The 10717-nt window shown below is 46.4% G+C and overlaps 1 protein-coding gene across 3 annotated transcripts in view; it reads right to left on the bottom strand.

Moving 5' to 3' along the window:
• Positions 1–9649: 9649 nt before the first annotated feature.
• LOC139052166 (uncharacterized) overlaps positions 9650–10717 on the bottom strand; it is a 40414-nt gene continuing 39346 nt past the window's right edge. For all 3 annotated transcript variants that reach the window (XR_011509754.1, XR_011509755.1, XM_070529246.1), the window contains one exon: positions 9650–9950. The gene's annotated coding sequence lies outside the window, so the exon portion shown is untranslated. The remainder of the gene's footprint in view (positions 9951–10717) is intronic.

Raw genomic sequence — 10717 nt, 5'->3', positions numbered from 1 at the left:
CTTCGTCTTCGTCTTTTACTCGCGCGTGATCCTCGCACACAGGCGACGGGCATCGCTATGAATATGCTTCTGAATACGAAAATGCAATGTGTTTATTGTCACGAACATCCGCTCAGAGGTACGATAGTTCTATACCCACTTGTAGAAAAGTGGCACTTTCGGGGACTCAACTGATATATGCCGGCCGGCTTTCTTAAACGATGTTCATATTTTTACGCTTGCGCGCCGCAGCGTGAGGGAACAGTATTTTACAAGTACGGTCCTTTCATCGACAGTCGTGGTGGCGTTTTTTGTCATTGAATTGACCAGCTCTTCCGCTTAGGTTTAATTCGTAAAGAAGCAAAAAGAAAGGAATCTGTAAAAAAAAATATAATCAAGCTGGAAGCCAGAATAAAGGAGACGACATACAGGGAACGTAATACGTGGCAGAATTCAATCATTGTCTCCGCCTCTGCTGCCGATGTATTACGACCGTGCGCAAGAGATGTTGGTAATCAGACAATGATGTTGCTGTCATTCCAGAAAGGCAATGCTACTTAGAGAATATGTTGACAATATTTTAAAATATCTTCTAGTGCATCTCATGTGCACCGCTTTCATGCTTTAATTGCTTCGAATTATCCTTAACATATGAGACCGAAAAATAATGAAAGAAAAATCCGGCAGAACCTTTTTATTTATTTATTTTTTTATAGTAAGCGTTTAGGGCTACAGACAACGGCAGAGCGGGGCGAGTGCGAGCACCACCACCAACAACAACAGTCTTCTTCCTCTTCTGCTGGCGCCCATATTTCTCACTGCATTCACTCCCCGCCGAAAAAGGAGCCGTCCTGGCGACCTCGGGAACAGGCAGCACTGGTGGGTCGTAGTGCGGCTTCAGTCGGCGGACACGAACAGTTTCGCGTCCGCGATGCCGCTCGTTCGCAGATGGCTCCACAGACTCATTGACGTGACCGGGGACGTCTGCTGTGGAACCCGGTAAGGGCCGTAATATTTTGAGCTGAACTGTGTGGAAAGGCCAGGAGTAGAGGAAGGAACACGCAGCCATACCAACGTTCCTGGTGAATATGAAGGCAAAGTCAAGCTTGTGTCACGGCCGTGTTTCTGGCTGGCATGAGTTTGCGCGGTAAGTGGGCGAGCGATCTGACGAAATTCTGCGGCATAAGTGGTGGCTTCAGGTAGAGTCGTAAATTCGAAAGCGTTGGGGCGATACAAAATAATTTTGTCCATAAACGAGGACCGTCTTGTCTTGTATTATCTTGTATCCTAAAGAGCGGCGCATACCCGCTATGGGATTGGCCAAGAAGCAGGCGGTTTTCCGCATGCTTAGAAATTAAGCAGAAGTAGTTTTGAATAGTAGAGCGTGGCACTATACAACTGTAATTTTGAAGTGCAATAAAAATATGGGTAAGAATTTTAATAAAATAAATAACATAAAGAAATAAAGTAATAGCCATAATCAACAACCGCCTTTTTGCTCTTCGTCTTCTGCTGGCGCCCGTATTTCTCTCTACCAATTATTTATTTATTTATTTATTTATTTATTTATTTAGTATGCGTCAAAAGTCCCTAAACAGTACATTACATGAGGGTTGGTCACATATTGAAAAATGATAAATATCTACGTTAATGTGATTAGCGTTCAAACTATCGCTTTGAGCTACTAAGCTGGTATATTGAGCACCGGAGAGACATTCAATGGCGCGTTTCATGCTGGAACTTTGGTGTCAGACTTTCATGACAGTTTTAAAGGGACAAATAGAGAAGCAAAATAAGGTTGGATATGTTTATTTCACCATAAATAATTAATGCAGGTCTGGCGGAAAATCCCGATGATACAGATTTTAATCGGGAGGGAGCATGGGGCAATTTTCAATGACGGAAAGATGAAGAGGTCGGCCTGAGGGAAGTGCCTCTAGTCTGCTACTCCCCACTGCTGAAGGATTTTGTCTGAATGACAGAGTTGGGATGTGAAATGGAAGGAAGGCGGTTGTGTGCTGAAGATGATGATGATGGGAGCTGCACAGCATACTGTTGCTGTGCTACGGGTACATGCATACTTCACAGCGAAACCCACACGTCTTCGCGGACAGCCGTAGAGGATACGGCAATGTGGTTAGGGGAATGTCTATAGCTTGCATGATTTTTGCAGCTCTTGGAGCCGCTGGAATGTTAAAACCAGACTGGAGCGGCTGTAGGATGTCGAATATTTGTCGCAGCATGACATTGATGCGAGAGCTCTGTGGTGATTTTTCGTTGCACTGCCGTTCCTGGCGCTCACAGTCCAAGCCCCTGTGCGTGGCAGCAGGCGTGCCCATACATTCGATTCCAGGCTTGTGCTGCTCGCTTGAAGCAATGTGGCTTGGAGAGGCCCACCGATGACGATTCAAATACCTTGCACTGGAACTGGGGGATGAGAGCCACGGAGATCTCGGTTGGACCGGCAGCTTGTTCATGTCGACGACGCGATAGTCTCCTCCGGTGCTCCGCTTTCGCTGCTGTACCTTTGTGTGACATACTTCTCTTGCTCGTTTGGTTCAATATTTTTATCTTCTCTTTCTGTTGAGGACAATCTCTGAAATTTACCTCGTGTGGTCCGTTCTAAATCAAGCACTTCATTTTTTTCCTACCGTGCATAAAGACATGTCGTGGCTGCCTGCGAAGTGAAGTCATGCCGTCTGACATATGAACGCAGCGCTGGCATGACCAAGCTTTTGGGACTTGCGACATCACAGTGGTTGGGGCACGTAGGGACCCACAGAGTGTCTCGCATAACCCACCTTGACGTGATCAGGTATCGTGTGTCCCTCGAAAAGAAGCTTGAAGCTCGTCAATGGCCTTCACTGTTGAAGACAGAAGCTCTTGGAATACTTCATCGGCGATGTCAATGACGACATCGTAATTAACGCTTGCGTTTTTCTTAGCGTTGAAAGCTACCTCATTAACTCCTTTCAGAGCCACATTAACCAAGGTAGGTCTTGAGAATCTGTTTTCAGGCACAAACGCAACATTGTAACTTGCGAGTAGACGGTCCTTTGGGGCCGTGCTCACTCACGTCCTTAGTTGTCTTGCGGCATTTGCTCTTCAATCGCTTCACCTCCACGATGGTGTAGTTGTTGTACGAGTCCATGGATATACTGTTGGAGAAGCAGGAGCCGGACGTCTCCACATCCATGTGATGAGTGTTGCACAAATATCGCTGGGCGCCAAAGTGCAAAGAGGGGTGCCCGGCACAAGTGATGGCGAGCCGTCTGTCATCGCCTCGGACGGCTTTTCGTCCAGGAAGCACAATTAGGCCTCAACTGTAACAAAAATCTCAGCAAACTTTAAAAGCTACGATAGCTCAGCTCTTGCAGTTAATCAACCTACCCGTGACAATAAAAAAACGGGCTCCGTATAATACCCTTGAACATATCGCTTTCCTTCACATACCTGAAGAAAGGTGCATGATAAACGTGAATGCACGGACCCTATAGATAGACGTCCACCGCAGCCCGGCTAAACCTGAAAGACCCGAGTCTTTGAGTGGTGGAAACAGGTTATTCGAACCAAGATTTCTACAAAATATGGAGATAATTCGCATTCGATAAAAATTGCAGGACGCTTAAGCTTCGTTTACAAGAGTGGAATGCGATAGCGTTATCGCACGCCGTTCGCGCCGCCCACTCATTCGCTCGGCATGCAATTGACGAGACGAAGGAGAGAAGCGCACGTGGGGTGCGCCAGCTGTCGGTTCCGCGCCGTACATTGCGAGGAGGGGGTCTACTGTGTTTGCCGCAAGATGGCTCTACGTGTGCGCCAAACGTAGAAGAAATGTAGGGGAAACGTACTTAGCTACTCGTTTAACTGCGACTACTGTAATTTAAATGCCCATAATTACCGTGATACCGCAATATAACTTTCTACGGCACATTTCTAAGGCAACAACGCATTCACTAGAGGCGCTTTTGTCCTGCTTTGTACCATCGAACTCATGGCTGAGTGGTAGCGTCTCCGTCTCAGACTCCGGCGACCCTGTTTCGATTCCCACCCAGCCCATCTTGCAAGTTGCTTTTATTTATGAATTGCATTTCGGAATTTTTCGCTCACCGACAACGCCACCGACGCCGACGACACCGGCTTTTCTACGACACGAGCTCCTCAACGCTGTCTCATTAAAAAGAACAAATTTGAACGGTTGCTCGTGTGTCCCGTACACCCCATTTGATGTCTCAGTGCGACGTTCTGCTTTTTAGCTCGAAGACGCGTGTTAGGTTCCCTTCCGCAGGGGCGGAAGCCGGATGAGGTTTGAATCAATAAGGCACCAGCCTTTTCAATGTGCCAGTGGCGTGTTCGAAATGGAAAACGAAGTGTTGAAATTACTGAGCAACCATTCCTCATGTCACCTCTCGCACCCCCTTCGTTCTTCGACAGTTGAAACTGGCAGGTTGAACGAAAGCGTCCGCATGTGCTTGCTTCCGCCATTTCTGCCTCTGATCTCTTCGTAACGTTTACCATTACCAATATCCTCGTTTTAATTCCTTTTAAAAAAACGCTCGCGCACAAAAAAAAAATGCGCTGGGCCTGTCCCCCTCCACCTCCGCAGTGAAACTACTCAAAATTGCAGTTCACTACACGTAGGAAGAGCTCGTGGAAGCGCACAACGTCAACCACCTAGAGAGACTATAGCTAACAAAAACGGTAAGAGCTCTGGTCCAAGATCTGGGCTACCAAGTCAAGGATGGGAGACACCAACCTGAGCGAAACCCACACGAGATCAGAGACAAGCTACACATAAGTACCATTCCCAGAAACATGCATCCCGAGTACGACAAGGAAAGGAGACAGGCGAGAGTACGGGCGCTCAAGCGCATAATGGAATGCACCAACGGCGAGGAAGAAAATGTGAGATACTCGGACGCTGCCGCGTACAAAACAAACGACTGATTTTCAATCAGCGTGGTCGAATAGAAGGGCGAACAACTTACATCCACATCCATACGTGATAAGGACGCGAGCACAGCGGAAGAGCTGGGCGTAGCCCTGGCCATCGCAACGTGCAAGAAGACCCTGCTTACCGTGATGACGGACTGGCAAGAAGCATACAGAAGGTATATGAACAGAAGGATCGGAAAGGCAGCACTCCAAATCCTGCCCAACACCGAGATAGAAACAGGACAAATCCTCTGGACAGCGGAACATGAGTCTCTCGCGGGGAACCAGGCGGCGCACGCCGCGGCTCGAGATCATGCACGTTGAGCCAACTCCGACACGCAGAGAACACGGATAAAACGAAAGAAAAACACATTATAGAGGGATTTGAACTTCCGACTACGGCAGCCGAACATTCAACATAGCTCAGTCAGATAATCCCATAGGCACCGAGGCTACCTTATCACCGACAAGTACAGCCCAGAGGGTCCTACATGCCTAAAAACTTCTTTGATTTATTGCGATCGATGTATTTTCCTGATCGCGATGAGTAACTAAATATGGAACGACTTCTAAACGGTTCTGGTCTCGTAGTTGCGGAATCGCAGATGGCCGTGAACTAGGCTAGGCAAACCCTACAGGTGCACCGACGACCATTCACAGTTCCGAATACATGCTCGTGATAAACAGGGGTACAAATGAAACCCGCGAGAACGAATATAAAGGCAAATGTAGAAGAAACAGCGGGACGCAAACTACGACTTCTTTTTTACTTGATGAAAATCGGTATGTGAACTTCGCAACTGTTGACGTTACGTTTTTTATTTCTTATTGTTTACCACTGCAATTTTTGTTTTTCCTTTGGAAAGTCAGCACTAGGCATGCAGCTATAGTCAGTTTAAGTCATTTAGTATATCTCAAATGCCTGAAAACATGCTTGAATTATCCGCGGTATTCGGGTTTTGATGATCGCAGCAGGTGACACGGAATAGTATTTCCGAATGATTCTAACATCGTCATTTCGGAGTCTCCCGTACGCAAGCGGCCATGAACGCGTCTGAACAGCATTGAAATGAAGAGCACGTAAAAGTAGTGTGGAAAACAAAGAAGATTAGAAAATGAAAAAAAATTTCAGCGCTTACCGTGAATTCACTGGTCGCGTCTGGAGGGATTTAATAAAATCAACACTATCCAAGTGTCGATGCTAAAATAAAAGACAAGGTCGGCCTATGAGGTGCTTCAAATGATAAGATGAAATAATGCTGAATAAACTGCGCATCTCTATTCTGTCTCTTTCTGTCTATTTTTCGTGTTCGTCATACTTTCATATCGCAAATTATTCGTATCGTATTTCGCGCGCATTTGCGTCCACAAGGGTGGCGATGTGGGCTTGGCGTTGCATCTTGACTAAAGATGGTTGAGCTCAGGAAAACACGAGGATAAAAGAAGGCGCATTGCACGCAGGCGCATGTGCGTCCAATCTACCTTCTGTTATCATTGTGTTCGCATGCGCTCAACTACCTTTAGTCAATTAACCGGTAACAGCGGAGGTTGCGTGCCGGTTAATGTGCCGTATTGGCAATGGCTAGTTAGGAAAATTTATAGCTCGGTGGCTGTCCTTTTTAAATCAATCTGTTTCTAGGAATAGAAACATTAAACGAACGTTAAAACAAAACGCTAAATCAGTTTAGGCAGATAAAGTGTTCTTAGGTTTATGATTAGCAGATAAAAAGGTGAAGGTTTCAGTTTTTGAACTCCGCACCGAATCGCCAAAGCCTATACATCAACGTAACGTGAATTTTATCCGGCCTGATGTGCCACCCAAATAAATATATTTGGGGCGCTCGCACGCATGTCAGTTATCCATTCTGAAATTCCCTCTGCATCGGTGGTTCTAAAGCGACTTTTATTAAAGCCTCGTACAGCTCAGTCTGTCCCTTGGAAGTGTTGCTGCTGAAGGCCCTCTGCGACTCGCATGTATGGTGACTTGCGGCAAGTGATTTGTTTTTATAATCTGTCCTGAGTTGCCGCGTGTGATTTACCGTATTTTTCAGAAGTACGCCGTACTGCTGCGTGCCGTGCTCTAAATCGAGCACCAAGAAAAAGGTTGGTCTAAACTTTCACTAGTTTCCAGCGGATGAAACTCTCCGGCAAAGATGGCTTAAAGCCATATCCAGGGCAAACATTTATTTCCCGACGAAGGGTGCGCCAGTAACGTCGTCTCCTCAGTAAACCCTCTCCTTGAGCACTGACTGCAGTTCCGAGTCCGTAAATTAGAACCGGCGCCTGAATGTCCCTAGAGTTTTTCCTGGCTACCAGTGCTAAGATATTCTAAAAAGAACACACACACACACGCACGCACGCACGCACGCACGCACGCACGCACGCACGCACACACACACACACACACACACACACACACACACACACGCACGCACGCACGCACGCACGCACACACACACACACACACACACACACACACATGCACACACGCACACACATAGTATGACGATATAAAGGAAGCAGACAACGAAGCCAAGGAAAGCAACGGGGAAATTAGCTGTGGCTGGAATTAGGCCAGAATTTTAGCCCTCTATTTGTGATTTTATGACACTGTTATAGTTAAAGTGAACTTCAGATATGTTCCAGAATTTATTCCGTGTAATGCAGTATTTAGCCATTGTAGTGCTGTGTAAACACATACTGAAAATAACGAATAACACAGCATGCCTTCTTATAATTGTCTGGTACTGTATGTAGTACAATCTCACTGCAACCTCGGAATGGATTCCTGCTCCCGGCCACTATTCTTCAACAGTTTTCACCGCTCTTTCGTGTTGTCTGAAGTTTTGAGCCATGTGAATCGTTAAAACTTTTTTGGTTTAAGTAACCTTAAGTTAATCTCCCCATTAAGTGCCCTCATAATTTCATGCACCCGTGGCTTTTGACTTCTCCTGTAGGAAACACGATGGAAATGTAGTTTTTAATTAGCTTTCTAGCATCGTTATTCAACCAAGGCTTTTCTTGACGCCTATTTCGTGTTATGACTTTAGAAGGGACAAAAGCGTTTTTGAACGAAATGAATGTGTTTGTCAAAGCAGTCACATGCTATGGCAATCTCTGGAATATTCTGTATTCAAGAACTTAGGGAAATACAGTGTAAATTCGCATGTTAATGGTGCAGATGGTTCTCTGTCTTCATTATCATAAAGATAAACCTTCCTGGGCCCTCTATATATGGTGCTCTGGCGGCGAAATGCGTACTCACTAGTTAGTGAGTACAACAATGTCCCCTATGTTTGCCTTGGTGTAACCGTTTCTGCGCTACTCATGCTATGATTACCCGTATGTAGCTTATCATAGTGAAGCTGTAATGACGCCTCCCCCCTCCCCCCCCCCCCTGTTCCTCCGGTGCTGCAGCAGCTTTGATCGTGCATGCCGAACACAAGGGGTGAAATCTTCGCGTATCACTTATTGCGACACTTTCAACTTCCGCCTTCAGACACAACAAGCATTACTAATCTTTGTATTGAATACTACCATAATCACTGGTCCATTCTTATTTCCGCCGAACTTTCGCCCTGTGCGCATGCTCAATTCTGCCTTGAGGAAAATATTCGCCTAATTCCTTCTGGAAAAAGGTCAGGTCTTTATTTCCAGAGTTAGTCCAACTTTCGGTCGCGCCTTTGGGTAGGCCGAAAATACATTTTTCCGTAACCTATTGCTATTATCAAGCGACGCTTTCATTTCGCTTCAGTCACGAGCGAGTGATTTGTTTTTTGCACTTTTAGCGGCACCATGTTTAACTACGAGTAAAGCCCCTTGCTGAAGGATTACTCTGCGCAACACACTTTGCGTTTACGATTGTTTACCAACGTTTGCGTATGCACCTTGCTGTAATGGTACCCGATGGCAGAGACTTTACCTTCGCTTGACCGCGTAACGGGCCGTCGCTTCATGCTCAAATGATGCTTCCCACAGATGTCCATCACATTCACATAACACGCGACGCAACCCTCAACGTGCTTTCTTTTATTGCACATTCGACCTGACGCATAATATAGCATTCACACAATGGCATGTAGGGAACGCAGAAACGCAAATGAAAAGCATGCCTCGTGATAGGCGAGTCTATTCTCTGCACGCATGTCAAAAGTGCGGAACCTTAACGGACTCACTTAGAAACTGCCGCGGTTTGAACGCGTTATTGGAGGTTTATGTTTTAAACTATACGGTACGTTTTTAAAAGATGCCTGCGGCGTTTGAACGCAATTCCACTTCTTCAACTGGAAGAATGGAAGAGCCTGATATCTGCGCGAGAAATGTAATTCCGTAACTGTCTCATTACCCAAAAAATCCATAACGAAGTTTTTAACGGACTGATTCAAGCGGCACATATTTAGTTTAAGAATGGTTGCTAGCGCTTTTGCAAGGAATATTCATTTTGATCGAATACTAAGGGTGGCACCGTTTTCCAGATATCCACCATAAAAGTTGCGCTATGACACCTGTGTTGCTCTTGCTCTTACTTTTTTAACACCGTTTGATGCATTTAAGTACAAGACTACCAGAACATCGCCGTACACGTACACGACCGCGAAGCACACTGTAATCATTTCAGTAGTTCACTCACTTTTCGCGAGCGTTGATAGTAAGGGCAAGAGATACTTAGGCACACCTTGTATTCATCTCTTCTCGAATCCGAAACGACAGCTTTTTAGCAAAGACCTCACGCGAGTAGACAATCAAAGCCATATTTATTGATATATTACAGAAGCAATAGAACAAAAAGTGACTATTCACGAAAGCAAAAGCGTTAACATAAACGTGCTGACCACGCGCGCGGACTCTTTCTGCGGAACCAGTAGCCCACGTGACCCCGCTCGGCAATACTGGATCGCTGGAGGCGCAGCAGCTGCAGCATGCAATGCACGTGGCGATGCCAGCGCTGCTCGTGGCGGTGCTGCTGCGTGCGATTCTCCGGCATCGAGCAGCCACCGCAGCGTCGCCGAAGGGCAGCACGCCGGCAGGTCGGGGCACTGCGAGGGTCAAATGTTAGCCAATCACCCCTGTGGGTCTCACATTTAGTAAAACAATATAAAAACCGCTGTTCGTTGGATTACAATCTCGCTCAAGGACGGTGACGAGGGTCAAAGTGCGCAGGCCAGTTGCAACAAAATTGGGCCGAGAAAACTCACCGATTTTTTCCGCATGCAGGTAACCGGGCATGCGCGCATGGTCGTTAACGAGCAACATGTCGTTCTAGCAGTTGACTACAATTCTCCCTCGCCTACCATTGTTACTTAGTGTCTATGGTATTGGGCTGCTAAGCACGAGGTCGCGCGACCGAATCCCGGCCACGGCGGCCGCGCATTACGAAGGGGACGAAATGCGAAAACACCTGTGTACTTAGATTTGGGTGCACGTTACCCCAGCTGGTCCAAATTTCGGGAGTCCCCTCGTACGGCTTGCATCATAATCAGATCGTGGTTTTCGCACCTAAAACCCTGCATTACATTTTTTCAATGATTCTCCCTCAGTCTTGCGACCCTTGCTGCCTCATGTCTTCCTCTACTGTAGAATGTGTTACTCGGAAGCAGTCGTTTCCGAAACATGACCGCGACCTATCCCAATGGCAACGCTTCCAAAAGGAATTGGACAAACGTGCTACATTTCCCATCTTGGTTTGCAAAGGTTAATCGTAAAATGTCATTAAATTCTGCTGAAACACTCACACGCCAAATAATGGATAAGTTAGTTCTAACGTTCGATTCGCAGTAGAATGTCGCCAATGGCCGATGTGCAC

The sequence above is a fragment of the Dermacentor albipictus genome, unplaced genomic scaffold (assembly GCF_038994185.2).
Source record: "Dermacentor albipictus isolate Rhodes 1998 colony unplaced genomic scaffold, USDA_Dalb.pri_finalv2 scaffold_19, whole genome shotgun sequence".
NCBI lineage: Eukaryota > Metazoa > Arthropoda > Arachnida > Ixodida > Ixodidae > Dermacentor > Dermacentor albipictus.
The sequence above is the reverse complement of the archived record's forward strand: the minus strand, read 5'-3'. Positions and strand labels throughout refer to the sequence as shown.